Source organism: Podarcis tiliguerta, assembly GCF_965153285.1.
Source record: "Podarcis tiliguerta genome assembly, chromosome: 7".
NCBI classification, from domain to species: domain Eukaryota; kingdom Metazoa; phylum Chordata; class Lepidosauria; order Squamata; family Lacertidae; genus Podarcis; species Podarcis tiliguerta.
Genome location: NC_139540.1, coordinates 87594612 through 87621074, shown reverse-complemented (window position 1 = coordinate 87621074; position 26463 = coordinate 87594612). Strand labels below are relative to the sequence as shown.

Sequence of the window (26463 nt, the reverse complement as noted above, 5' to 3'; positions counted from 1 at the left end):
AGGGATCGAAAGTGACATTCAGTGATTGGATAGTTACAGAAAATGGTTACTGTTGCGTTCTAGTGGAGCTCTATATAAGCAGGCTGGCTGAACCCTTCAGTTCAGTTCTGTTCTGGCCTGTGAATAAACAAGAGCTGTTTGAAGAATCGCTGTGTCGTCTGATATGTTCACCCACAACTTAACAACAAACTTGCAAGCAACATCAGGTACTATTACAGCGGCAGGGGGACTTTCAAGGCTGGCCTGCTCTCAGGCATGTTTCCTCAAGCCCCCACCCTCTGTGGGGAGAAACACCCTGGCATTTTCTTTATAAGGAAAAACTCCAAAGTTGCATGGAAACAGTTCCAGTTAAGTATAGGCAAGGCAAAGATGTAAACAATCTTTTGTTAAGCAACAAAGCTTTATTCCAAAGTTTTTCCATTCCAACTGCTTCATTTGGTCCCCCCCCCCCCACTTTATTTTAAAATCATTGAGAAACACCTCTGATTCATTGTGGATTCAAATCAGATATGAAGGTACCTCATAGCCCTAGTGAAATGGTGCAGTTATTGATTGATCCGTTCATTTATATAGTGCTTAATTCCAAAACAGGCCTCTAAGTAGATCACACAGTATCAAAACAAACATTAAAACAATATAGAATCATAGAATCATAGAATCATAGAGTTGGAAGAGACCACAAGGGTCATCGAGTCCAACCCCCTGCCAAGCAGGAAACACCATCAGAGCACTCCTGACATATGGTTGTCAAGCCTCTGCTTAAAGACCTCCAAAGAAGGAGACTCCACCACACTCCTTGGCAGCAAATTCCACTGTCGAACAGCTCTTACTGTCAGGAAGTTCTTCCTAATGTTTAGGTGGAATCTTCTTTCTTGTAGTTTGTATCCATTGCTCCGTGTCCGCTTCTCTGGAGCAGCAGAAAACAACCTTTCTCCCTCCTCTATGTGACATCCTTTTATATATTTGAACATGGCTATCATATCACCCCTTAACCTCCTTTTCTCCAGGCTAAACATGCCCAGCTCCCTTAGCCGATCCTCATAAGGCATTGTTTCCAGGCCTTTGACCATTTTGGTTGCCCTCCTCTGTACACGTTCTAGTTTGTCAGTGTCCTTCTTGAACTGTGGTGCCCAGAACTGGACACAGTACTCCAGGTGAGGTCTGACCAGAGCAGAATACAGTGGCACGATAACTTCCCTTGATCTAGATGCTATACTCCTATTGATGCAGCCCAGAATTGCATTGGCTTTTTTAGCTGCCGTGTCACACTGTTGGCTCATGTTAAGTTTGTGGTCAACCAAGACTCCTAGATCCTTTTCACATGTACTGCTCTCAAGCCAGGTGTCACCCATCTTGTATTTGTGCCTCTCATTTTTTTTGCCCAAGTGCAATACTTTACATTTCTCCCTGTTAAAATTCATCTTGTTTGTTTTGGCCCAGTTCTCTAATCTGTCAAGGTCGTTTTGAAGTGTGATCCTGTCTTCTGGGGTGTTAGCCACCCCTCCCAGTTTGGTGTCATCTGCAAATTTGATCAGGATGCCCTTGAGTCCATCATCCAAGTCGTTGATAAAGATATTGAATAAGACCGGGCCCAAGACAGAACCCTGTGGCACCCCACTAGTCACTCTTCTCCAGGATGAAGAGGAACCATTGATGAGCACCCTTTGGGTCCGGTCAGTCAGCCAGTTACAAATCCACTGAGTGGTAGCATAGTCAAGACCGCATTTTACCAGCTTCTTTACAAGAATATCATGGGGCACCTTGTCAAATGCCTTGCTGAAATCAAGGTAGACTACATCCACTGTGTTCCCTTCATCTACCAGGCTTGTAATTCTGTCAAAAAATGAGATCAGGTTCGTCTGACATGACTTATTTTTCAGAAATCCATGCTGACTATTGGTGATCACAGCATTCCTTTCTAGGTGCTCACAGATTGTTTGCTTAATGATCTGCTCCAGAATCTTCCCTGGTATTGATGTTAGACTGACTGGGCGGTAATTATTTGGGTCCTCTCTTTTCCCCTTTTTGAAAATAGGGACAACATTTGCCCTCCTCCAGTCTGCCGGGACTTCGCCTGTTCTCCAGGAATTCTCAAAGATGACTGCCAGTGGTTCTGAGATCACATCTGCCAGTTCTTTTAATACTCTTGGATGCTTATATTTAATATAAGCATTCATAACTAAAAGACACAATATAATTTGTACAATACAATACAATTAAGACATTAAGATTTAAAGAGCCTTCCAATTAAATTGGGGTGTGTGAGCCTACAGTTGATTTCCACATCAAATTAGAATCTCTATACACGTAAGAGTTCAAAAAATGACCACCAAAAAATTAGATAATGAATGTTAGAAACTATGTGTGTGGAAACATGAGTATCATACAAGTATACTCATCAGAGAGACAGAATTGGATGAAGGCCAAACTTGATATTTCATGCAGATGTGTGCAGCAGTCTTCCCATTTTTTTCTAATGAAAAGCAGCCTTAGGAGGTTGTGACCAGAAGCAAAAGAATATCAAGAGAAAGGGTGCTTAACTTTTTCCTGCTGGCCATTTCCCCATTAAAATCCCCAAAACTCCCACTCTCATCATACTTGTATCCACTGGTGCTTTGGAGCAACCAGGGCTTAGGCATACCAAGTGAAACAAGCAACTAAAAAAGCCAAACATTTTTTAAAAAAATCCAGGCGACACTAAAACATTGTTTGCAAAACTACAGTATTCTAGTGTCTACCATATCCTTGCAAGGGAGGAGGATGGGGAGAAAACAAGAACAATTAGCCCTGCCCCTGTGACCTCATTGTGCAGGCCTTGAGGACCTCATGGCAGCCCTACCAGATGCACTGAGCACCAGCCACCATGGGTTGAATCTTTTCCTCCCAACTGCAAAAAGCATCTGGGGTCATTGCTACGCAGATACTTGCTGGTTGGAAAAGCATTGCTCCTCTTCCCTTCCGCTCCTCTTTGGTGAATCCCAAGGCAGCTTTTTCACTGGGGGGAAATTCGGAGCATGTTACATACATTTACATTTAATATCTTATTTGCCTGTAAGGTACTCAGTTGAATTTATGGTTAGTGGTCATTGTTTAATGATTGAAATGCCCTTAACCTCTCCTATTGAGTTGTCTCTTTTTGCTAATTATTTCAGGGTTATCCTGATAGTTGTTTGGTCTGTTTTAATTTATTGTCATTATATTTTCTGTCATGAGCTCTCAGGGAAGGGGTCGCACTAGATTCCAATATGTGAATTGTAAACAGAGAAATAAAATGACCAGTGTAGATTGATTATGCCCAAATGGATGAGGCGTTTAGGTTCCTGGCAGGTTTAAATTCAGCATTTCAGCAATTAAAGGTTAAGGCCCAATTATATAAAATCTTAGTATTTCATATAAAATGAACTTGAGTAGCGTGTAATAGTTCACATTCTTAAACATCAAATAAAAGGGGAGAAGGCCTCAGCAAACGCAGTAGCTCTTGACTTTCAGAAATGGAACTCTTTCATATTCAATGAAAGGAGGATTAGGGCCTGGATTTGTATTTCCTGGTAAGGAAGAACTTGTTTTACGGCAACCTCTACTGCACCTCAATTTCTTAGGTTTTTAAATATATATTAACTTGCCCAAATGGAAGGTAGTTGATTACCAAAACTACTTAGGAGACCCAAGAGGTATAAAATAAGGAAATTGTAGTAGAGTGCAAGTTTGGCATGAGGCTAAATACTAGTAAAATGGACACAGAGGTTTCTCTTGCTTAAGCAAACTTTAAAAAATAAAAATAAATTTGCTATCAAGGGCGTTCATTAAACTAAGAGAAAACAATGTATAGCCCCCTTTTAAATTTCTTCCTGTTTGGTGTGTTGACTATTTAATCACCACACCACTTCTTCACTAATATTAGCCTCAGTGTAGGAGTCGCATGTTCAGGGATTACAGCAGGACTAGCCCACCCAGGCAACAAGACGAGGCGACCGCCTCAGGCAGCAGGACCCACAAGGGCAAGAGATCCAGCTGCCAAGGAATGCATCGCCTGCTGCCGCCGCCGCCACTGCTACTGCTACTGCTATGGCGGCAGCAACAGCTGAGGCGCGCTCCTTGGAGTCTAGAACTGCTGTCCCCTCAGCAGTCCAAATTAGTATGCAGATCCAGGACTCTCGAGTTCACTAATTCTTTTGATGCAATAAGCTCATGGAAGATTCTCCAAATAATATTATAATAGTCCACAATAGTTCTTCTCCATTGATTTATGTTCAGTTTGGTTTTGTATTTTTTTTGTTTAATTTATTGTTTATGACTACTTTTGTTATGTTGCAGTTATGTATTTTTTTCATGCTGTAAGCCACCTTGAGCATGGTTGGACATACAAATAAAACTACATATTTATTTTATAAAATTTATATTTAGCTTGATTGTTAAAAAACAAAAAGAAAAATACACAAATCCCTCAAAGAGGTTTACAAGAAATACCATATTTTTCCATGTATAAGATGCCCCCGTGTATAAGACGAGCCCTGTTTTTTAAACCCAAAATTAAGAAATAAAGTTGTTTAGCTTTTTTGGAGGGTGGGGGAGGTCACTTCTGCCAATCACTCACCCGCCTGCCCGCCACTGACAATCGCTTGCCACAGACACTGCTGATTGCACATCTCGCGGCAGCTGTCAATTGTCTGCCCACACACCACCACCACCAGCCCACCCACCCACTTGCCGCAGCCGCCAATCGCCTGCCCAGTTGCCGCAGCCACAGCAGGCCTTGCTGCAGCCACCAATCAGCCACTCAACTGCCGCTGCCAATCTCCTGCTTGCTGCTGCCATTAATCGCATGTCCCCCCGCCTGCATTCACTATCCATGTATAAGACGACACCCAATTTTGCCCATTTTCTTTAGCAAAAAGCATCATCTTATACACAGAAAAATACAGTAAAACAGTAAAATCAAGAAAAAACCGCAACTTTAAAATATAAAAATGTTAAAATACTAAAACAGATCAAAAGTATCTCAACATTCTAAGCATCTGGGTAGACTTGTTTTTAGAAGATACTCCAAAGAGTACAGGAATGCGCCTGCTTGATCTGACTAGGCAGGGAGTTCTAAAGTACGGTCACACTAAATGACTGCGTTCTTACAAATGGGGATTGGGCATTGTGTACCACTTGTAGTAGTGCCAATTCCATTGATAGAAATGGTCAATTAGTGACATGTGGGGTAAGGTGATCTCATAGGTAAACTGGTCCCAATTTATTAAAGGCTTTGTATACTGTTAGTTTTACTATAGATATTAGTTTTCCTTTACTTTGTCTACAGCATCTTTGTCATCTGAATCACCAGAGCACCACTAAGCACCATAGGGGATGTCTAAGCTTTGGTTTGGGACACATTATACAGATTCTGCTTCAACTCAGAGAAGCCCAAAATCAGTTGCCACGGACCCCTTCAATTGAGGATTCACCCACATCCACTGCACATTCCTAATCTAAAGTAAAGCAACTCCAGTACAGATTTACTACCTCAGTGAAAACAAGGCCTTATACAAAAGTGTTTTTATTTCACTTCTAAAAGATGCCAATGACAGCGCTCTTAATCCATTTCATAGAAGTTGTGGTTGGCTGCAAATAGAAAACAGAGATTTTTCTTACTGAGACTGAAATCTATGGGGTTTTCTTCTTTCAAATCTATGGTATTCTTTTGTCAGTATTTTTATCTCTGCTTCCTAGACTGGTGTAAGTTCCAGCCAAACTAGTCTATTCTCCAAATTATCAAGAATTGGGGAGCAGGGGTGTTATGTGCTAAGCTTGGATCCTAGAACAATAGGCAGGTAGGATCCTAGAATGCAAGAACTGATTGGCCTGCAGAAGCAGCCCAATCAGGCTCCAGGAGGGAAGCAGAATCAGCCAATCAGACGGGACTCATTGTGCAAATAATGTATATAAAGCCTGAGGTTTGGTGGGAAATTCATTCACTGTTTTGTGAGCTGCAACAAAGAGCATGAAATCACTACGTGACTCTGAGTATATTTCAAGGGGGAAATGACACTCAGGGTCCTCCCACATTATTAAGAAATCTACCTTTCTACCTCATTTTACATTTATTACACTCACATTTGTTTTAAAGTTAAAGGCAAGTAGCCAACTGAAGGGTTTTAATTTTGCTACAACTTAAATGCCCTTATAAAAACCAATTTAGCAAATGGAGTTCCAGATTTAGACGATTCCAGGTATGCCTCTCTTCCTGGACGGGAACTCATAAACAGCTATTAAATTCTAAGCTGGGGAATACAGTAAAGTAGGCTGCAAGATGTATAGACTGAAAAGGGATCTACTGATTTGACATTTTTACTTCCAAGGTACCTGAGACTCCTTTCCAAAAGGGCCTGCTAGTATAAATATACACAGCCTTTACAGATTTCCATAGATCTATTATTATTTCCAGGGGCTTGTCTACATCTTAGCGTTATGTAGCTGCTAACCCACTACCCCCAGACCTTTGAATTAGACCACTGCCCCACCCCAGCTGCATCCAGATACACTGTAGTGCAGGGTTAGTCAATGTTGTGTCCTCCAGGTTGTTATGGGCTCCAGCTCCCATCCTCCCCAAGCATTGGCCATGCATGCTGGTGGGAGTTTGTAGGCCTAAACATCCGGAGCACCCCGCTGACTCCCCTTGCTGTAGGGACTCTGCAGTTGGGAGGGAAGCTCCATGTCTCTGTGCTCCCACACTGGCCACTATTGTATAGCTGTAAAACTGTCTCTAGACCAGACCCGCTTGGGACAGCATAGCTCTCTCTATATATTGGGGAGTAGGTTGCAGTCAAAGGATCCCACGCCGTTTAAAAAAACAAATGGAAAAATCCTCCAGCAGTTGCTGGAGAGCAAGCAAGCAAGCAAGCAGGAGGAGGAGAGGTTGCACAGCTGAGAGCCAGCCCTGTGCGAGGGGCAGGCAGAGAGCAGGGCCATCCTTGGAGGGAAGGAAGTGGGTGAGGAGAGCAGTGCAAGGAGTCTGGATTTTTAAAAAAATGCTTTGTGCATCCACGTCTGATCTTGCCCCTTTATTGGTGTGTTTGTTTCATTTTGTAAATCTGCCAAAGAATAAAATAATATAAAATTGTGATTAAGGGAATTGTCTCAGGACAGTGGAGGATATGTGTTTCCCATTGGTGTGGTGGGGGCTGCACTTGCCTATCTTCTAATAGGAAATGCTCTGCGGGGGGGGGGGGGCACAAAAATGGATCAGTTGAGGAGGAGAAAGGAATGTCCCTATTTTCATCTGAGGAATGTTGGAAGGTGTGCAATCCATGTTTGCTGAGATAAGATGAATGCAGGGAAGAGAAGACAACTGCAAGTCAAAAACAGCAGGCAAGAGGAGGGGTACTTAACCGTTCCCCACCAGCCAATTTCCCCACTGTAATCTCACCTCTGAAATTACTTCCACTCAGAGCACAGCTAGTGAAAAGTGAAGTGTCTGCAATAGAGAATCAATGAGAAGGCACCTCTTCCACCAAGTCTCCCATGCAAATGTCCCACCCCTACGGCAGTCATGTGACAAAAATGTGTTGGGTGAATAATGGAGAGAGGGAGAAGCTGTTATCTGTTACTTGAAGAGACCAGTCTCAATTCAAGTGGGTCAACTAAACTTTTATTTGGGCCTAACTCAAACTGGGGCTGATACTCTGCCTCCACCAAACCCCTGACTGCGAAAGATGTCCTGCATGTCATTTGTAACCCGGAAGAAGCAAGGGTTTGGCTTAAATGGCCTGTAGAGTGTCATTTGAAGCTCTTGGCTCCAGGGCTTTTAAATAAGCCCTTGATCCCTTTCATCAAATGATGCTGGCTTAAAATGCAGCTAGCTCATTCATTTTCTCAATTGGACCAAAGCTAGTTCAAGCAAAAAATGCATCAAAATGCAATATTTCTTAGGAAATGACAGGATAGGTACAGGATAGACATGGATTGTGGCAGATGTCCTGTACACACCGCTTTCCTCAACCACAGTGGGAGTGCAGCTGATGCCGAGTAAACGGGAGTGTTTGCTCATCATTGCATCTGAAGAGACCAAGGGGACCTGAACAGCCGGAGGGCCGAGGTTGCCTGATACTTTCTTCAGGATCCTCAAAACACTTCATCAAAGTTTATCAATATGTAAATTTATTTTCTTTCTTTTTCTTTGCATCACTTTATTTCTTTGTAACTGAAACAGTTTCAATAATACAGTGGTACCTCGGGTTAAGTACTTAATTCATTCCGGAGGTCCGTTCTTAACCTGAAACTGTTCTTAACATGAAGCACCACTTTGGCTAATGGGCCTCCTGCTGCCGCCGCACCGCTGGAGCCCGATTTCTGTTCTTATTCTGAAGCAAAGTTCTTAACCTGAAGCACTATTTCTGGGTTAGCGGAGTGTGTAACCTGAAGCATATGTAACCTGAGGTACCACTGTATATTAATACCTAAAATATGTAAATTTATTTTAAAGCAAATGATTTCATTTAGAAATTGGGCTCTTAGTGAGTTTACATGCTAACATGTAAAAATAAGTCCATTCGTCCCCCCACTCGTCAAGCCTAAGAATGCTACTTAAGAAACTGAACTGGAACACTTTCAGAAAAGGTGTTTTTCATTTTGAGGAGCAACACCATGTTGTGTTGCCTTTCTGACATATCAATGGGAGCAACACAGTGTGTCTTTGAGCTCCCAGCATGTGAACAAGTCTTCAGCCCCTATTCCATCTTCTCAGAGCACATGCATGTTGGGCTGAGGAATAGGATGCCTATTGCAGACATTCAGAACTGTAAAAATATTTGCACTTTACTTTTCAGCCTGTCCATTTTCTAGCTATTTAGGATCACTTCAGTCAAGGAGAGAAAGAAAGAGAGAGAAGCAGGTTTCGCTTCCAGAACTTTCAACTAAACCACACACACCGTACCTGCAGACTTCTGCACATAGCCTACCCCCCTTGTCAATACAAGGCACTGTTCCAACTCTACCCTGCTTGGCATTCTATCAAAATAGCTTCATATTATTAAAACTCTCCAAGGCTTACAAAGTCAAACCTTGGACGTTTACTGTACACATTAACAGGACTTATTCCACAGTCTCATAATAAATCTTTATAACCACATATGGCTGGCTGGGTTATAAATATCATCTGTAAAGAGTAATAAAAAAATTCAGCATACAGAAAAGTGTCTTCATAATTTAAGGCTTTTTAAAAGATCTGCTCTGTCTTTTCTCTTAATCAAAATACTATATTTCAGACAGTAAAATAGAATTAACTCAATTCATATCTTGGGCATATAGAATCGAAAGGCTACCTGGGAGAAGCTTGCAACTACAAATCCTCATGACTCAATAAACATGAGTTCCTTCAATTAGAGCTATATGGGAATACCCTAATGACCCCATGAATTAAGAGAGAGTGAAGGAGGGAGAGAGAAAAGGGAAAACTTAAGCCCTTTCCATGAGGAGCTGAGCCTGGAGGTTTATAGAAACCTTGTGTCCTACCCAGAAGAAAGAAACCAAGCTCTGTTTTTTCACATGCCTTTATTTAACAAATAATAATAATAAACTACCTTATAAATAAAACAAAAAGTCATAAAGTGTATCTCTTTCTGTTTTCACCACATAAAAGCCAACCACCATCATACATTTTTCATGTACATAAGTAAAAATGTGGCCTTCTACGTAGACATTTGTAATATATTTCCTCAATGGGTAGAAATAGTTAAAAGACATATCTTCTTCAATGGTTTCTGATGGCTGGTAACTATGAGTGGAACATGACCACATACTTGGGCAGAGGTCAGAAATGTGTGTTTTTGCAGCTGGCTTGCAAGAAGCAGCACGTGAGACCAGCAAGCCCCGTGTGCTGTCGCTTTGCAGTGACTGGTGCTGCTGTAAAGACTTGCACAGCGTTTTTAGAGAGGGAAGATCTTTGACGATGACAAATTGTTGTCTCCAACTAAATTTTACTCAGAGTAGACACTTTAAAATTAATGGACTTAATGTTAGTCATTTTCATTAATTTAAACTGCTGTACTCTTAAGTAGGACTAGCAACCCTTAGTTATGTCTTGTTTGGACTAGCATATCATTCTCAGTGCAGGGCTGCTTTTTAAAAGTGTTTGGAAACTTTTGTTGGTGTAAAATGCTACTGCTAAAGTTTTGATAACATTATGTCTCTGGAACATATTACTTATTTACTGTTCCAGTTGCATTAATTACATATTCCACTTCTGGGCCTCGAACAAGGTAGCGATTAATGGTACCTGCCTTTAAAGCCCTAAATACCCAAAGGACCAGCTCCTTCCTTATGAAGCTGCTGCCCTCTAATACAGGGGTAGGCAACCTAACGCCCGGGGGCCTTCTCAATCCGGCCCGCGGATGGTTCAGGAATCAGCGTGTTTTTACATGAGTAGAATGTGTGCTTTTATTTAAAATGCATCTCTGGGTTATTTGTGGGGCATAGGAATTCGTTCATTCCCCCCCACCCCCAAAATATATTCCGGCCCACCACATGGTCTGAGGGACAGTGGACCAGCCCACGGCCTGCTCTAAGATCTTTGGCAAGTTATGCCTCAATCTGAGGCACTCTTGGTGGGAACATGTGGTCTGATCTGATTTGATTTGTGGAAGATTACTGCAGTCAAACCAACAATTCATGTTTTCCCAGATGGGGGCATGAAAGGGCTGAGGCTCACAGAGTTTTCCTGTAAACTTGCTAGAGAGAACTTGTGTGAGATCACTTCCTTTGTCTGTCTTTAGCAGGAAGCTGTAGAGCTACAAACTTCCTGCCTGCCTGGGCAGCCTTGTCTTTCTTCAGCCAAGCTGACCACACCTGCCTGCCTGACACCATTTTTTAACTTAAATTTTGTGCTTTTCTAACTTAGTAGTTTTAAGCCTGCCTTCTTTTTGCTACAGTAAACTGCGGTATCAAGATGTAGATTATGTAAGTAAAAGTTTTTATTTCTTCATAAAACAATGTTTGTGTGATGATTGTTTTTAAGGGAGAGAAAAGGGATAATACCAGAAAATCAAGCATAGTGGACTATTATTGTAGAAGGTTAAATAAATCTTGTCTTCGCTTCCAGGTTTAAGCTGCAAACGATGGTATTCTGCTGATCTCACTCATGTGGGCATGGAAGGATAATATCTAAACCATATACAGTGGTACCTCGGGTTACATACGCTTCAAGTTACAGACTCCGCTAACCCAGAAATAGTACCTCGGGTTAACTTTGCTTCAGGATGAGAACAGAAATCACACGGCGGCGGCACGGCAACAGCAGGAGGCCCCATTAGCTAAAGTGGTACCTCAGGTTAAGAACAGTTTCAGGTTAAGAACGGACCTCTGGAACGAATTAAGTACTTAACCCGAGGTACCACTGTATAGCCTCCCCTAGTATTTAAATCCATCCCCACAAGATGTATTCCACTTTTCCAACAACAAATGATGAGCTCACAAAGTGGCTCACAATAATCACAGCAGCATTAAAAATACTACAAGCCTTGCAGTCACTGTATGAGAATAGGGTAGTGCCCGGTGCAAAAGGGAGCAGGGCTGCTGCTCCTTTAAAGCTTCTCTAGCAGAGGGGGCTCATCACCTAAGCGACAACTATGAAAGTGGCAGGAGCCATGTCCTGCTCCGTCCCTGACCACCATGCGCCTGCTCTCTGTGGCTCCGTAAAGGTTGTGACGGAATTCCCTGCTTGGGTCAATCCATCTGGCATTCGCCCTGTTGACTTTTGTTTCTTGACTGCTAAAAAGTGTATATATTCCAGCAAGTGTTTTAATTTGTTTGGCTAACTAGTTTTGGATTTGTTTTATTCTGTAACCCTGCCTGCAAAAAGTTTTGTGGTGGTTTTTTTTAAAGTGGCTTTAATACATTTTTGATGGTTTTTAGCATTTACTCTGTAAGCTGCCTTGGACCATCCACAGATTGGAAAGCAGAATGTACATTTTGGAAAGAGAGGGAAGCAAGAAGGGATAAGCCCAGGCACCTGCTCCTGTTCCAGCTGGACAGAAGAAGAGAGGTGGAGGTGAAGAATTTCCCAGGCTCTGTTTTCGCTGGGCCTCCTGCCACCTGCTGCCCTTGTGGAAAGGATTCCAATAGAGAGAGGAAGGCAGGCGGGAGGAACAACAGGCACATGACCTGGCCTGTTTCACGCCACAGAGACATCTACCACTAGCTGCCTTTGGGGAGGATCCTGGAGAGTTCCTTATTTTTATATTATTAAGTGTGATTTTATGAATAACTTCCAGGATTATTTGTAAGCTATGTCGGAAGGATTTGTGTGCTGAAAGGCCGGGTATAAATAATGGCAATAAATAGTAAAGGTAAAGGGACCCCTGACCATTAGGTCCAGTCGTGACCGACTCTGGGGTTGGGGCGCTCATTTCGCTTTACTGGCGAAGGGAGCCGGCGTTTGTCTGCAGACAGCATCTGGGTCATGTGGCTAGCATCACTAAGCCGCTTCTGGCGAACCAGAGCAGCACACGGAAACGCCGTTTACCTTCCTGCCGGAGCGGTACCTATTTATCTACTTGCACTTTGACGTGCTTTCGAACTGCTAGGTTGGCAGGAGCAGGGACCAGACAACGGAAGCTCACCCCGTCACGGGGATTCAAACCGCCAACCTTTTGATCAGCAAGTACTAGGCTCTGTGGTTTAACCCACAGCGCCACCCGCGTCCCCAATAAATAAATAAATAAATAAATCGGAGCAAACTCACTGGCTTGCACTGAATTTTGTTGGTATATTGGCATAGGGTTGGTGGAGTGAAATTTTTCTTCTGCCCTAAGCCCTGCCCCAGACTAACGGTTCTTCCCTCCTGACTAATGGTCCTGGCCATAGCTGATGGGAAATTCACTAGCAGGTGAAGAAAACGAGACAAAAGAAAACGAACAAGAGATACACACTTGCAAATCATTCTAGTAGAGTGATACATCAGAGGTGATGACATAGGTTTTTTTTTTCCTGCTGAAATTGTAACTTGCAAAAAAAAAGTATTTTTTTCCTACCCTTAATCTCCCATAAAAAATACCACAATGTGCCTCAGCAAAGCAAAGCAGTCATCATATTTCAGGTGCAATTTTCCAAAGATCTTCTGATGAGTACTTCATGTCTCTTAACAGCCAGATTGATGACAGCTGACTTGCCCTCCTGGTTTACTTCCAGTTCTCCCTAACTATCTTTCTGATTCAGTGAACCCATTTTATAAACTCCAAGTCCACTTGTCAAGGAAAAAATAATTTATTTGCACTCTGACTGTTAATGATGGAACATTTGACTCAACCATCTTTCAGCCGGCAAAACACCCATTGAAGTAAGTGGGAGTGAGACTTGGTCGGAGGTCTGTTGTGTGACCTCACCCTTACCAGAAGGGATGTGTATTCTGGAATATGTCACAGACCAAGGGGCTGATCTAGTGCAGCTGAGATGCTTCTGATATTCTTCTTGAAAGATCCTTTATCACTTCTCTTGTTCTTGTTGTTGTGGACTGTGACATGCAGTGCTGAGGAGGTGAAGTTAACCCTTTCTCTCTATATCTTTTTCCTGATAAAGAAGCCCCACCCAGATGCTATTTCCCCATCAGAGGCGATGCTGCTATTTCTCCCTCTGGCAGTGAAACTCTCTGCTCCCTTGGATGTCCTGCTCTGCCATTGGAGTGGGAAATCCGCTATGGCCCCTTAGCCACCCTTCCAGGGAGCATAGAATTGTCCCCTTAAGGAGCTTAGGATATTTTCAAGGCTGGAGAGAAACAAAAATATCTTTTCCTGTTGCTGCAGTTACTTCAAAGCAGGTGTCAGGTGGGTGTCTCTTGGGAGAGCTGTCAAGAACTTGGGTGCCATCACAGAAAAGGTCCTCTCCCTAGTAGCAACAGGCTCATATCTGGGGGTGAGGGAGAAAGGAGGTTCTTTTGAGGTAGCAAGTGATGCCTGGTAAATCAGTGGGATAGAGACTCACCCGGGGGGGGGCAGAGTTTAATGGTCCCCTGGTGGGGGCAGAGAATGGTTTGTAGTGGGTTGTAGGCAGAGTCCTCAGTCACTACCAGGTGACCTATTTGTTGAGCTTTCTTCCTGACTTGTTAGTGGGGAAGTTAGATGACATTGTGTCAAGCAAATATTAGGAGTGAACATGAAATGCTTTCAAGCTAGAAAGACAATAGACTGCACCTTGAGCCTGCCCTGAGACTTTGCTCCTTCCCCATGACCCTCCAGATGTTGCTGAACTGCAACTCACATCAGCCCTAGCAAGCATGGCCAATGGGCAGGGATGATGAGAGTTGTCCTTCAGCAAGATCAGGAGGGCCAAAAGTTCCCCACAGGTGCCCTAGAGAGCCAGAAAAACAAGGGCGCTAAAACTTGAAGAATTCTGAAAGGACTAGAGATCTTAAATGCCGTATGTTGGAGTGGGGTGGGAGGAACCCCGTTCATAAATCAGCACAAGTCAGCAATCACAACAAACAAGCTTGAACAAACTGTTGAAAGGCATTTTAATTTAGAAGATCACAACCTTTAGACTTGGCGTCATTTCCAAAAGGAAAAAATAATAATCTTAAGGGCATTAGATGAAAATAGAAGCTCTGGGGAAGTAGTGGTGGAGACAACAATGTTGCAAGTTAATGCAAAACAGGAAAAAATGTAACACAAGTAGCAAAATATTTGATTTCATTTAGCAAATACTGTAATAAAATAAAATTAATACATGCCAGGTGCCCATATGGTTGTCAATCATCTCAGTATATTTGCACTCAGTGCCAAAACAGTGGGTGGCAGAGGAAGGTTCCTTCTTACTAAACAACTGGGAAGAAGGCAGCCTGCAGGTTTTCCCTTGCATCTCCAGGTGCAAAAAGGCTAGAAAATTACTGTTTTGGAAATGCTTAAAATTTAGGCCCGGAACATCTTTAGGAGAGATACTACCCCTCTATGTCAATAATCCCTAAAAAAGCAGTCTCATTCAAAGTGACCATGAGTTGCAAGATGTTAAGAATAAGATCACAAGCGGATGGGTGGGTGTGTTTTAAGAAATTATTCAAGAACAGCTGAAGCCAGTACATTTCTACACAGAAGTAAGGGGTAGAGCAATCCAAAGGAGGAAGACTGGGAGCCACTTCTGCATCGGAAGCCCTGACAGCTTGTGGCAGATGGAACAGAAAGTGGGGTGTTCCAGGGGTGAACCTCGGGGTTGGCAGGGTTGGCCAACCCTGGGTGCAAGCCCAGGAGATGTGCAAAAACCATGCCCCTCCACTCTGGCTAGGAAGCTGCCTGCTCACTCACCTGTCTGTACACTCCCTGGGGCACTTCTCCATTGCTCCGGACAGCCGACATCTCCTTGCCAAGGGTGCAAGGGATGGAGGTGGGGGGCAGGCGCTGACACAGCCTCTTGCCAAGGGCACAAGGGAGCCTATGGATGCCTCTGGGTATCCCCCCCCTTTTTTTTTGCTGTAACATCTCCAAGTTAATACAGCAGAAGGGCCTGAATTGGATCCCTCTTCTGGACTGGTGTAAATTCTGGTGGATTCATGGCTGCTAACTACTGCTGGTGAGAACGACCTGTGCTTTCCGCAGGCGCAGGTGACCAGAGGCAGATTATGGGGAACACAACTGGTTTGGTTGCCCTGGAGTGCTAGAGGCAGAGGGTCAATGAATTTTGGCATCGCACAGGGTGCCATTGAAATCTGAGGCCCCGAGGGGATCCAAAACACACATCTGCTGGCCTCTGAATTGGTTCTGCCATGCAGCTAACCAATTGTATGAGTTTAATGAATTAATCTGGTGGTTAAATTTGCATTCATTTGCACACTGGGTAACAGTTCCAAAGTTTCCTTTTTCTAAAGATAACACATTATTTCCCTGTGGGAGAGAAAAGAAGAGGAGCCTATTTTAAGGTGATGCTGGCCATGTGAATTTTTTATAAGCACTAGTAGATCTCTGTGTGTGCGTGCACGGAATTTGATTCTTTGTTGGTCATTTGATCTATATTTCATTATGTTTTAATGATTTTATTGCACACCACCACAATATATTTGTAATGACTTGGTAGTTCAGAGATTGTCTTATAAACAAACTCACATATACACATGCTGCCAGGCTAACCCAAGGAAACCATTTTAGTTAATTAAAAGTTTAAAAGTCTGTGAATCTAACAATTTATTCAATTAAACATAGAAGTAGGAAACTGCCTTATCTCGAATCGAGAGCATTGGTCCATCTCGCTCAATATTGTCTGCAGACTCTACACAGCCTGGCAGTAGCTGTCCAGAGTTTCAGGCAGGGATGCTCTCACAGCCCTACCTGGGATTGAGCCTGGGACCTTGTGCCTGCAAGGAAGAAGCTCTGCTGCTGAACTAGATCCCTTCCTCAGCATGGAAGCTCTGCTCTCCATCGCTGCTTGTTTGAGTGCTCTGGCTTTGCCTCTTTCTCATCTGCCTCCACTGAGGTGGGGTAAGAACCATTTTTCTCTGGGGATCATTCTGTTTCTCAATCCAGTCACACGGCAGAATTGCCTAGCTTCAGAGGAGGCTACTGAGTGAATCTCTACATGAGTCACTGTGCTGAGGAGACACAGTCAGAACAGTAATTCCCACAGAGATGTGGGCAGTGAATAGCCCAGTGGGCTATTCAAACTGTGTGTTGCATGCAAGCACATCTATTTAGAGTGTAAACGCAAGCAGAGACTTCCTGCAACAAAAAGCAACTTGGGGGGGGTAGTTTTCAGTGAGAAATGAGAGTGGGGAGTTGGTGCACAGCCTTTCCCTCCCCTGCCACTTTTCTGCTGTAATCTCATCCATCCCAAAACACACACACAGTTGCTTTCATCCCACAAATATTTTTCATTACAACCACGTACAACCACGTAGGAGGAAGGGAGCAGGGTGGGGAGTTCCTGGGGAAAAGAAGGGGAAAGAGTTGAATAAACCCTTCCCGACTGCCTTTCCAGCAAAAATTGTTCCCTCCCAAAGCTGCTTTTTAATAACCAGCCATTGGAGATTAAAGACATGAATTTGCATACAGCACACCATTTTAAAACTGTGTGCTTCCACTCTGACAAGTTTAGGACACACTGGGCTTCATTAATTAAACTCCCACAAATCAGACATCATTAATGTCCTCTCAACAATATATGAACCCGGTTTTATGTGGGGAGGGGGGGAAACCACCTCCAAGTCTGCTAATGAAGATCTCCTTGAATGAGGTTTGGGCCATATGGATGCCATTTGGAATGAACAGTGAGAATGTACAGGTCAGCCTGCACTTTAGTGTCTGTCTATCCATCTGTTTTCACATTACTTGCAAATTATAGAATCCTCCAGACCCAAATGATCATAAATCAGTACTATGAGCATGTACACTTTCCCCATCTGTCATAAAACAATGAATTAAATTCAGGGCTGTCAAAATAATGCCGCTGCAGATTTGCCTTCTTCTGAGCAGAAGGAATACAAAGCTCCATCTCATTGCCATAATTTATGGTCTCCCTGGGAGATGTGGGCGATTAGGGTTGGCCCACCAACACACAGAAAAACAGTAGGAACTCCAATAACTCCAAATGGAAATCTTGGGTCAAATTTATCAAACCAATCAGAGAGAAATCTATTTCTGTTTGGAGAAGGAGGAGATATATTGCATGTTTAGGGTACGAGGAGAGCTTTGGAACATTTGGCTATTCGGTATTTGTGAGTTTTGGAATTCCTAGTTTATTTTTTTTTTATAAATTTTTTTATTGCGTTTCTTTCCATAATTTTATAGGTTTATAAACAAATAAAGTAGTTACAAGAAACAAATTTTCTCTTTTTTAACAACAAAAACAAAATAAAACTTGGACTTCCCCACCCCTTCCGATTCTGCGTTCTTTGCATTAACAATGTCAGCATTTTGTTACCTTATTTCATACCTTGTTGTAACTTTCGAATGTTATGTATCCAAATACAATATATTATATCTCAATTTCAATACCTTTAAAATAAACATAACATATTCAATTTAAATTGTCTCCTTTTCTCTTTTGTCACTAATTTTACCATTTACTTAATCATATTCGCAGAAGCTTATCGTTTCCTAATCATGCACTTTCTTAGGATTCATACAGCTTATAATATTTTTTCAGATAATCTTTAAATTTTCCCCAGTCCTCCTCAATTGTTTCTTTATCCAAATCTCGGATTCTGCCGGTCAGTTCAGCTATCTCCATGTAGTCCATCAACTGCGTCTGCCAGTCCTCCAGCGTGGGCAAATCTTGTGTCTTCCAACTCTTTGCAATGAGTATTCTTGCTGCTGTGCTAGCGTACATAAACAAAGTTCTATCTTTCTTTGACATTTTCTGGTCCACCATGCCCAACAGGAAGGCCTCTGGTTTCTTAGGAAAGGTATACCTAAATACCTTTTTCAATTCATTATAAATCATTTCCCAGAAGGCCTTCACTTTTGGGCAGGTCCACCAGAGATGGAAGAAAGTCCCCTCTGCTTCCTTACACTTCCAACATTTGTTGTCAGACAGGTGATGCATCTTGGCTAACCTGACTGGGGTCATGTACCACCGGTATATCATTTTCATAATGTTTTCCTTCAAGGCACTAGATGCCGTGAATTTCATTCCGGTGTTCCATAACCTTTCCCAGTCTTCAAACATAATATTATGTCCAACATCCTGTGCCCATTTTATCATAGCAGATTTAACTGTCTCATCCTGTGTGTTCCACATAAGCAGCAAGTTATACATTCTAGATAAATTCTTGGTCTTTGGTTCTAACAATTCTGTCTCTAGTTTCGATTTCCCCTCCTGGAAACCAACCTTTTTATCCATTTTAAAAACCTCTTGAATTTGAGCATAATGTAACCAATCTCGCACCTTGTTTTTTAATTTGTCCTGGCTCTGCAACTTCCAACCGTCTCCAATTTTTTCAATTAATTCCCAATATTTCGGCCAATAGGCCTCCATATTGGGTCTTTTTCGAGCTTTGGCCTCCACCGGTGATAGCCACCTCGGTGTTTTACTCTCTAATAAGTCTTTATATTTCATCCAGACTGCAAAAATCGCTTTTCTGACAATATGGCTTTTAAACAATTTGTGAACTTTAACCTTGTCATACCATAGATATGCATGCCAACCAAATGCATTATCAAAACCTTCCAGATCTAGGACGTCGGTGTTTTCTAGCAAAAACCAATCTTTCAGCCAGCAGAAGGCTGCAGCTTCATAGTACAACCTCAAATCCGGCAGGGCAAACCCCCCTCTTTCTTTTGAATCAGTTAATATTTTATACTTTATTCGGGGCTTTTTGCCCTGCCAGACAAACTTAGATATATCCTTCTGCCATTTTCCAAAACATTCCTCTCTGTCCACGATCTGTAGGGTTTGAAACAAGAATAACATTTTCGGCAATACATTCATTTTAATTGCTGCAATCCTTCCCAACAAGGAAAGTTTCAATCTTGACCAAATTTCTAAATCCTTCTTTACTTCCAACCAGCATTTTTCATAATTGTCCTTAAATAAATTCAAATTTTTGGAAGACAAATAGATCCCTAGGTATTTCACTTTCTTTACCACATTTAATTCTGTTTCTCTCTGAAACCCCTCTGTTTCTGTAAGTGTCAAATTCTTGGTCAAAACCTTGGTTTTTTGTTTGTTCAACTTAAACCCCGCCACCTGACCAAACTCAGATATAAGTTCAAGAACTCTTTTTGTACTGGATTCTGGCTCCTGCAATGTCAAAACTAGGTCATCTGCAAAAGCTTTAAGTTTATATTGTTTCACTCCGACCTCTATCCCTTGTACCAGCCGGTCCTCCCTTATCATGTTCAATAGCACCTCCAGGACTGAAATGAATAAAAGAGGGGATAGAGGGCACCCTTGTCGTGTCCCTTTTTCAATTTTGAACTCCTCCGTCACCACATTGTTCACTATTAATTTGGCCTTTTGCTCTGAATAAATTGCTCGTAACCCATTTTCAAACCCCCGCCCCACTCCCATCCCTTCCAAGTTTTTCTTCATGAACATCCAAGATATATTGTCAAATGCTTTCTCCGCATCAACAAAAATTAACACCGCCCTTGTGTTCCTGTCAGTTTGTAAAAGTTCCAAAATATCGATGATGTTTCTGGTATTCTCATATAAATGTCTACCAGGGAGAAAGCCTGCTTGGTCTTTGTGAATTACTTCAATTAAAACTTTTTTAAGTCTACTTGCCAAAATGTCTGCAAATATTTTGTAATCCACATTCAGGAGTGAGATGGGGCGGTAGTTCTTGAGTTGAGTCTTTTCAGATTCTATCTTAGGTATCAATGTGATGAACGCTTCTTTCCACGTTTCTGGTGCCCTCTTCCCATCCATGATCTGGTTGCATACCTCCAACAAGGGTTGTGTTAAATAGTCTTTCAAAGTCTTGTAGTATTTGGAGGTAAGCCCATCCGGGCCTGGAGATTTGCCTAGTTGCATATTCTGAATGGCACTTTCAATTTCCTGGGTAGTTATTGTAGAGTTCAAGATTGATCTTTTATCTTGAGTTATTTTTGATAGTCCATTTGTCTTTAAAAAATGATCTATCTCTGATTCTTTCTGAGGCCCCTGTACATAAAGTTCTTTAAAATATCTGTGGAAGCACTTCCTAATTTCCTCTGGTTTCTGCACCGTTCTTCCTTCAATCTCTAGATTTGTAACTGTGTTCAACTTTTGTCTTTTTTTCAGCTGCCAAGCTAGCAGCTTTCCACATTTATTTGCTGATTCAAAGGATCTTTGCTTCATCTGTTTTATTTTCCATTCAATCTCCTGATTAATCAATTTTGAATATTCTGCTTGATGGAATTTAATTTCTCTCAACAGATCCTTTGACTTTGGTTTAGTTCTCAATTTTTTCTCTCCTTGATGTATTTTCTCCAGTATTTTATCTTTCTTTCCATTCCAGAGCTTCTTCTTAATTGTATTCTGTTGTATCAGAAACCCCCTCATGACAGCTTTGCTTGCGTCCCAGATCGTTCTTTTTTCTACTGTAGTATTCAAATTTATCTCAAAATAGTCCTTTAATGTTTTTTGGGCCTTTTTCACAATCTCTTGATCTCTTAAAAGAGTGTCATTCATTCTCCATCTGAAGGAACCGGTTTGAGTAAGTCTGAGATCTAATTTCAGAGCGTTGTGGTCGGAGCATGTTTTTGGGCAGATTTCCACCTTTTTAGTCTTGGGTGCCAGCCCCCTGGAGGTCCAGATTTGGTCGATCCTTGACCAGGACAGGTGGGCCTCAGAGAAGAAAGTTCCTTCTTTACCTAGGGGGTTCTTTGTCCTCCATATATCAATCAAATCCAGATTGTCAGTCATTTCAAAAAAAGTTTTAGGCAGTCTGCCGTCTGATGTTAGATTTTGGTTATAAGACTTATCCATATGTGTAGACACCACTCCATTCATGTCTCCCATCATTATGATGTTAGCATAGTCCAGATAGTCCAGCAGCGTCTCATGCAGCTTCTTGAAAAATTCTGATTTCCCGTCGTTTGGAGCATAAATTCCTAGTATCAATATTTTTTCTCCTTGGGTCTGGATTTCAATTGCCAGAATTCTTCCATATTCATCTTTGAATAAAAATTTAGGTATCAGGCTCTCCTTAGCATAAATCACCACTCCTCTTTTCTTTACCTTGTCTGAGGAAATAAACTCTTGGCCTAGTCTTTTGTTGACCAAAACTTTCCTGTGGAGCCTGGTCACATGGGTTTCTTGTAAACAAATAATATCCAATTGTTCTTTCTTCAATATATGAAACAGTTTCCTTCTTTTCTCCGGGGAATTTCCGCCATTTATATTCCAACTGAGTAGCTGCAGAGACATCCTGAACTATTCTGTTACACCTAGAGCGGTGTATCTTCTTTTTCCTCTAATTCCGAGGATTTAGGCGTCCCTCCGCCTGCTGGCAGAGTGGGTCCTGGTTTAAGTATAGGCCAAAGGGCTGCTGCTTCTTTTTGGAGATCTTCTCCGTGGTCGTGCTGGAACTTTTGTAGATCCTCTGGTAATCTTATTTTAACCTTCTTCTGTTTGTAAGTAAATGATAGTCCTTGTGGGAACTCCCACCTATAAGGGATTGAGTTAAGTCTCAACAACTTAGCCAATTCTGAATAGGTGGCTCTCAGATCCAATAGCTGTTTAGGAATATCTCGGTAGATTTCCACCCTTTTCTCTTGTATCTCAATTGAGTTTTTGAAGTGTAGGCCTAATATTTTGTCTCTCTCCTCTCTTGATCTCAAAGCTATTAGACAGTCTCTAGATCTATCTTTTCTTACCAATCTTCCCAGTCGAAAAGCCGATACTATTTTAAAATCACTTTCTTCTTTTAAGCCCCAGAACTTTGAAAATTCTGTTGTCAAAAATCCAATCAAATCTTCTTGTTCGATTTCTGGGACCGCCCTAAGCCTAAGATTAGTCTCCCGGTTTTTCAGTTCCACCAAAGAGAGATAGGTTTGTTGGTCCCCTATCTGTTTATGCAGAGGCTTAACTTCTGCTTTAACTTCCTCAACCTCTTTTTTAGCTGATGTTGCAATTTCAACGGCTTCCCCTGCCAATTTACGGTTCTCTTCCGTTGCTCCTTGCAATTTTTCAATTGCTTGGGTGTGTTGGGAAACCTGATCTGTCAATTTCTGGATCGAGGATGTAGCTTGGTCAATTTTTGTTGATTGGTTATCAATTTTTTGATTTAATGTTGACAATTGTTCCAAAACTTGTTTCAGTACTGCCTCTGCTCCTCCTGATGCCATATCTTCCTCTTCAGATTTTTCAGGCTTTTCACTTTCTACTTTTTGTGTTGCAAGCACAGCAGGCACTGATAGTCTACGTCCCTGAGTTAAAGTTGTTTGCAAAAGCTGTGCCTGCTTTTTTGCTTTTTCTTTTTCCTTAGCTTCCTTAGCTTTGGCTGCTCTTGTCTTTCCTGTACCACTCATCAGTCAATGTTCAAGGTCAGATGTTGTAATCCCATGGGAAAGACAAGTCCAAATTTATAAACAGTCTGGAGAAAGAAAGTAAGCAAAAAAACTTTTCCCAGGCCTTTGTTATCCAATGTCCTCTAGGGGGAGTGCCACCAAAAGTTAGTAAGAAGAAGGTAACTTTTCCGCCATTAAAGTTTCCGTTTTCAAAAACAATTTTAAAAGCAAGTTAGTTCCAAAACACTAAGAAAAAAGTCCTGCAGAGCACTTTAAAACGTTTAACAATGTTCCAACAAGGTGCCTGCAATTGTATCCACTCAAACTAAGTAAGCCCAAAAGTTGCACTTCAGTTACAAAAGTATCTGGAAGTTTGTAACAGTTCCGCAGTCAAGCAACTTCACCCGGCCACCCGAAGATTTGGGGTTAGAGTCTTCCCTCGCCCCATGGGGGACCGCTCCAAGTCCAATTTAAACTGTATTTTTTCTTCCTTTAAGAATAGAATTTCAAGTGTGCACGAAAGTCCCACTTTAAAGCCTTAAAGCTTCCCTGTTCACAGCGCTTTCCGCTCTTTAAACAGTCTGCTTTGATCTTATAAGCAGTGCCGGAAGACGGACTTCCTCTTTCTCGTCTCCCGGTTTCAGCCAAATTTCTTCAAGTTATTGTAACAAATCTTAAGTCCTTACTCACGGGTTTGCTGTTTCAGAGTAGTATTTTTTGGAAGAAAGGTCAGCGCTCATCCGTGACAGCCGCGCGGCTTCGCCTCCGCAGAAAGAGCGATGAACTCACAGCACCGCTCCCCCTCCTTCACTCCGGAGCCCCTTACGGGGTCCCTTCCGCGAATTTGGGGTCGCTCCAGGTGCCCGCCGAGTCCCACGGCCACGGACTCTCTCTGTCCGTGGTTTTTCTTAATGGGTTGCCGCTGCGCCGTAGCGAAACAACCCTTTTCTGCGGTGCCCCTCTTCAGAGCTCGAAGAGGTCCGCCATCACGGTTTCGCGCCGCCTCCGGAAGTCTCTGGAATTCCTAGTTTAAATAGTATCACCAAAGGGCCATGTGATGTATTAGACATGGGCACCTTTTTTAGCCAAATAAAATATACAACTGCAAGCAAAGAGGTTTTTCAATGTTAACAACAACATATTTGTGCAAATGATGTAACTGAAAATTTTCTAGGTAGGACTTTAAAAAAGCAGAGCTCCAGTACTGGAAAAATATACCGGCTGAAAAATGAAATGTTAGAAAGGGCTCAAAACCCAAAATATATTGTAGGGCAAACATGGTGAACAGACTTCACAAATGAAGGGAATATATAGCACCCTTTAAAATGGGGTGCATGGCTTGGAACAAATTAAAATGCTGCTGCTTCTTTTAACGTTAAATAGCAAAACATGCTAACATTGGTTCATACCAAAAATAAAAGTTTGCATTTGAAAGTTCCACAGTGTTTAATTCTGACTATGTAGTAGGTTTTAAAACTTTTTTTCTACCAAGAAATCCCTGTCTTCTACGGAACTCCTTTGTTTTAAGGCCATGTGGCCACTTCAGACGCACTGTTTGCCAACCTCCAATATCCAGTTTATCACAGTTTCTGAAGTTAGACAGGTAGTGACAGGGGACAGGCACTTCTCTCTGGCCAGGTCCTCCATCTTGAATTCCTTCTCCAGCAAAGCTTGCCTGGGACCAGGCATTTCAGAATTTTATCTAGTTGTGTTTTTAAAAAACACACAAAAATATCTGAGAATATTTGACAAAATGCTCCCCTTGGGGAGAAAGTCAAAGAAGGAAAAATTTGAATTTCTTTCAGGGAAAAAAAATGGTTCTGGGAAATTCTAGCTCAGCTTTAGGAAATAAGCATTACAGTATAGGCTGGATCTAGAGGAAGTTAGTAAATGGTGCTGAGACTTAATGGTGGTTTCAGTGGAGTTAAGGGTTTTTAACTTCATTTAGATCCAGCCCAAATTGTTTGAGCCTGAACTGTAACTAGGAAGAATTTTGTCAAACATTTAATTTTATTGAATTGATTTGGCCTTTGGGTGGGGAAAGTGAAAATAAAGATAAAACAAGTAGATGTAGTGCAATGAACTAGAGATATTTTATTAGCCTGTCAAGCTTTTTATGGGTGTTTGAAACTAGGGGTAGTCAAATGAACATCCCTTGTGCATCATGGTGACCAGTGGGGAGGGGGAGAGGGGGTCACTCCAGCCTTCGTCTATCCCTAGTGTCAGTGGGGCTGGGCCTGCTTAGCTGGAGTGCCCCACTCTCCCCCTGACACCCAGTAATGCTCCTCACCAGCCACGGGTGGCTCTGAGACATCCAGCCTGACTTGAGGGGTCCACAGTGGTCTATGCATCATTATAAATTACATATTATTACAAATTACCTTAAACCATTGATTTTGGTACCTTAAGATCAGTTTGTACCACCATAGGCTTCTCCTGGACTTTTCCACTTCACCTTGCAAGGGATGAAGGCTGCACGTCTGAATGTTTCACCAAATCATTCTCTGCATATAGAAAACTATCTTGTCAGTGCTAAGTTTGGCTAGTATTTCCTTTGCATGCTAATTTCCATGTGCATAAGGGTTTATTACCCACCCCCTCTCGGAATCATTCAAATATTCAACCCCATCAACTGCAGGCTGGTGTGGTATCCTCCAGGGAAAACAACCACCTAATTCTGTTCCTTGTATAATCCGCCTCTTCATTTATATTGGGTTTGTTAGGGAAGAACACTTCTTAGGGCAACTGGCTGGCTCAAAAAAAATTTTGCCAATACAAATGGCTAAAGCATGAGAAGTGTGTCACAGCTTTCTCTGTGTTAGCTGCTGGAGATGCATCTCCTCAAGCTAAATGAATATTATCTAAGCATAATTGCAAAAGCCTGATTCTCATTGAGGTAGTAAATGGGGGGGGGCTGTAATTGCTAATATACGCTCACATGATTGGATGTTGCTCTGGGGGGAGGGAATCACCACACATTGCAAGCCAGCAAATCAAGGAGTTCTAGCCCAGCCTCTCTGGCATGCTACTTTTCTATGTGCAGGGATATTTGTTAATCTTTATCAATTTATTTATCTGACAATGGAGGATAACATCAGCTTTGAATTTCAGTCTGAAGTGGTTGAGTCTGAACCCAGCTTTGGAACTGGGCCTGGGCCCATTCTCACTTCAGGCCTGAATGCACCGAGACCTGAAGCAGCATCAGGCCTCCACCCTCCTCCCCTCTGCATATGGAGCCACCCAGAGTGGCTGGGAAACCCAGCCAGATGGACGGGGTATAAATAATGAAATTGTTGGTGTTGTTGTTGTTGTTGTTGTTGTTATATAATATAATATTTACAGGGCTCTGGAAAGAACAAGTGTTTTGACCTAAATGTTATACTATTCAAAAATGCATCAATACTATACAAGTGTAGAATTCAATGTTGCCCTCTTCTGATTGTTAAATTAGTGCAAGCATTTTTGCTTGCTAGATGGCATGGACCCCCATCTCTTTCTCCTGTGTGCTGCTCTGGGGACACACCTGATCCTGTAGAGGGGGGGGGGGTTTGCACACAACTACTCAAAGTAGATC

General features: G+C 42.2%; 1 long non-coding RNA gene across 1 annotated transcript in view; it reads left to right on the top strand.

Annotated features, from left to right (window-relative positions):
• The first annotated feature begins 10543 nt into the window (after positions 1-10543).
• Positions 10544-26463, top strand: part of LOC310681280 — a 36428-nt gene continuing 20508 nt past the window's right edge. Inside the window, exon 1 of the long non-coding RNA XR_014513199.1 lies at positions 10544-10938. This is a non-coding gene — a long non-coding RNA (uncharacterized lncRNA). The remainder of the gene's footprint in view (positions 10939-26463) is intronic.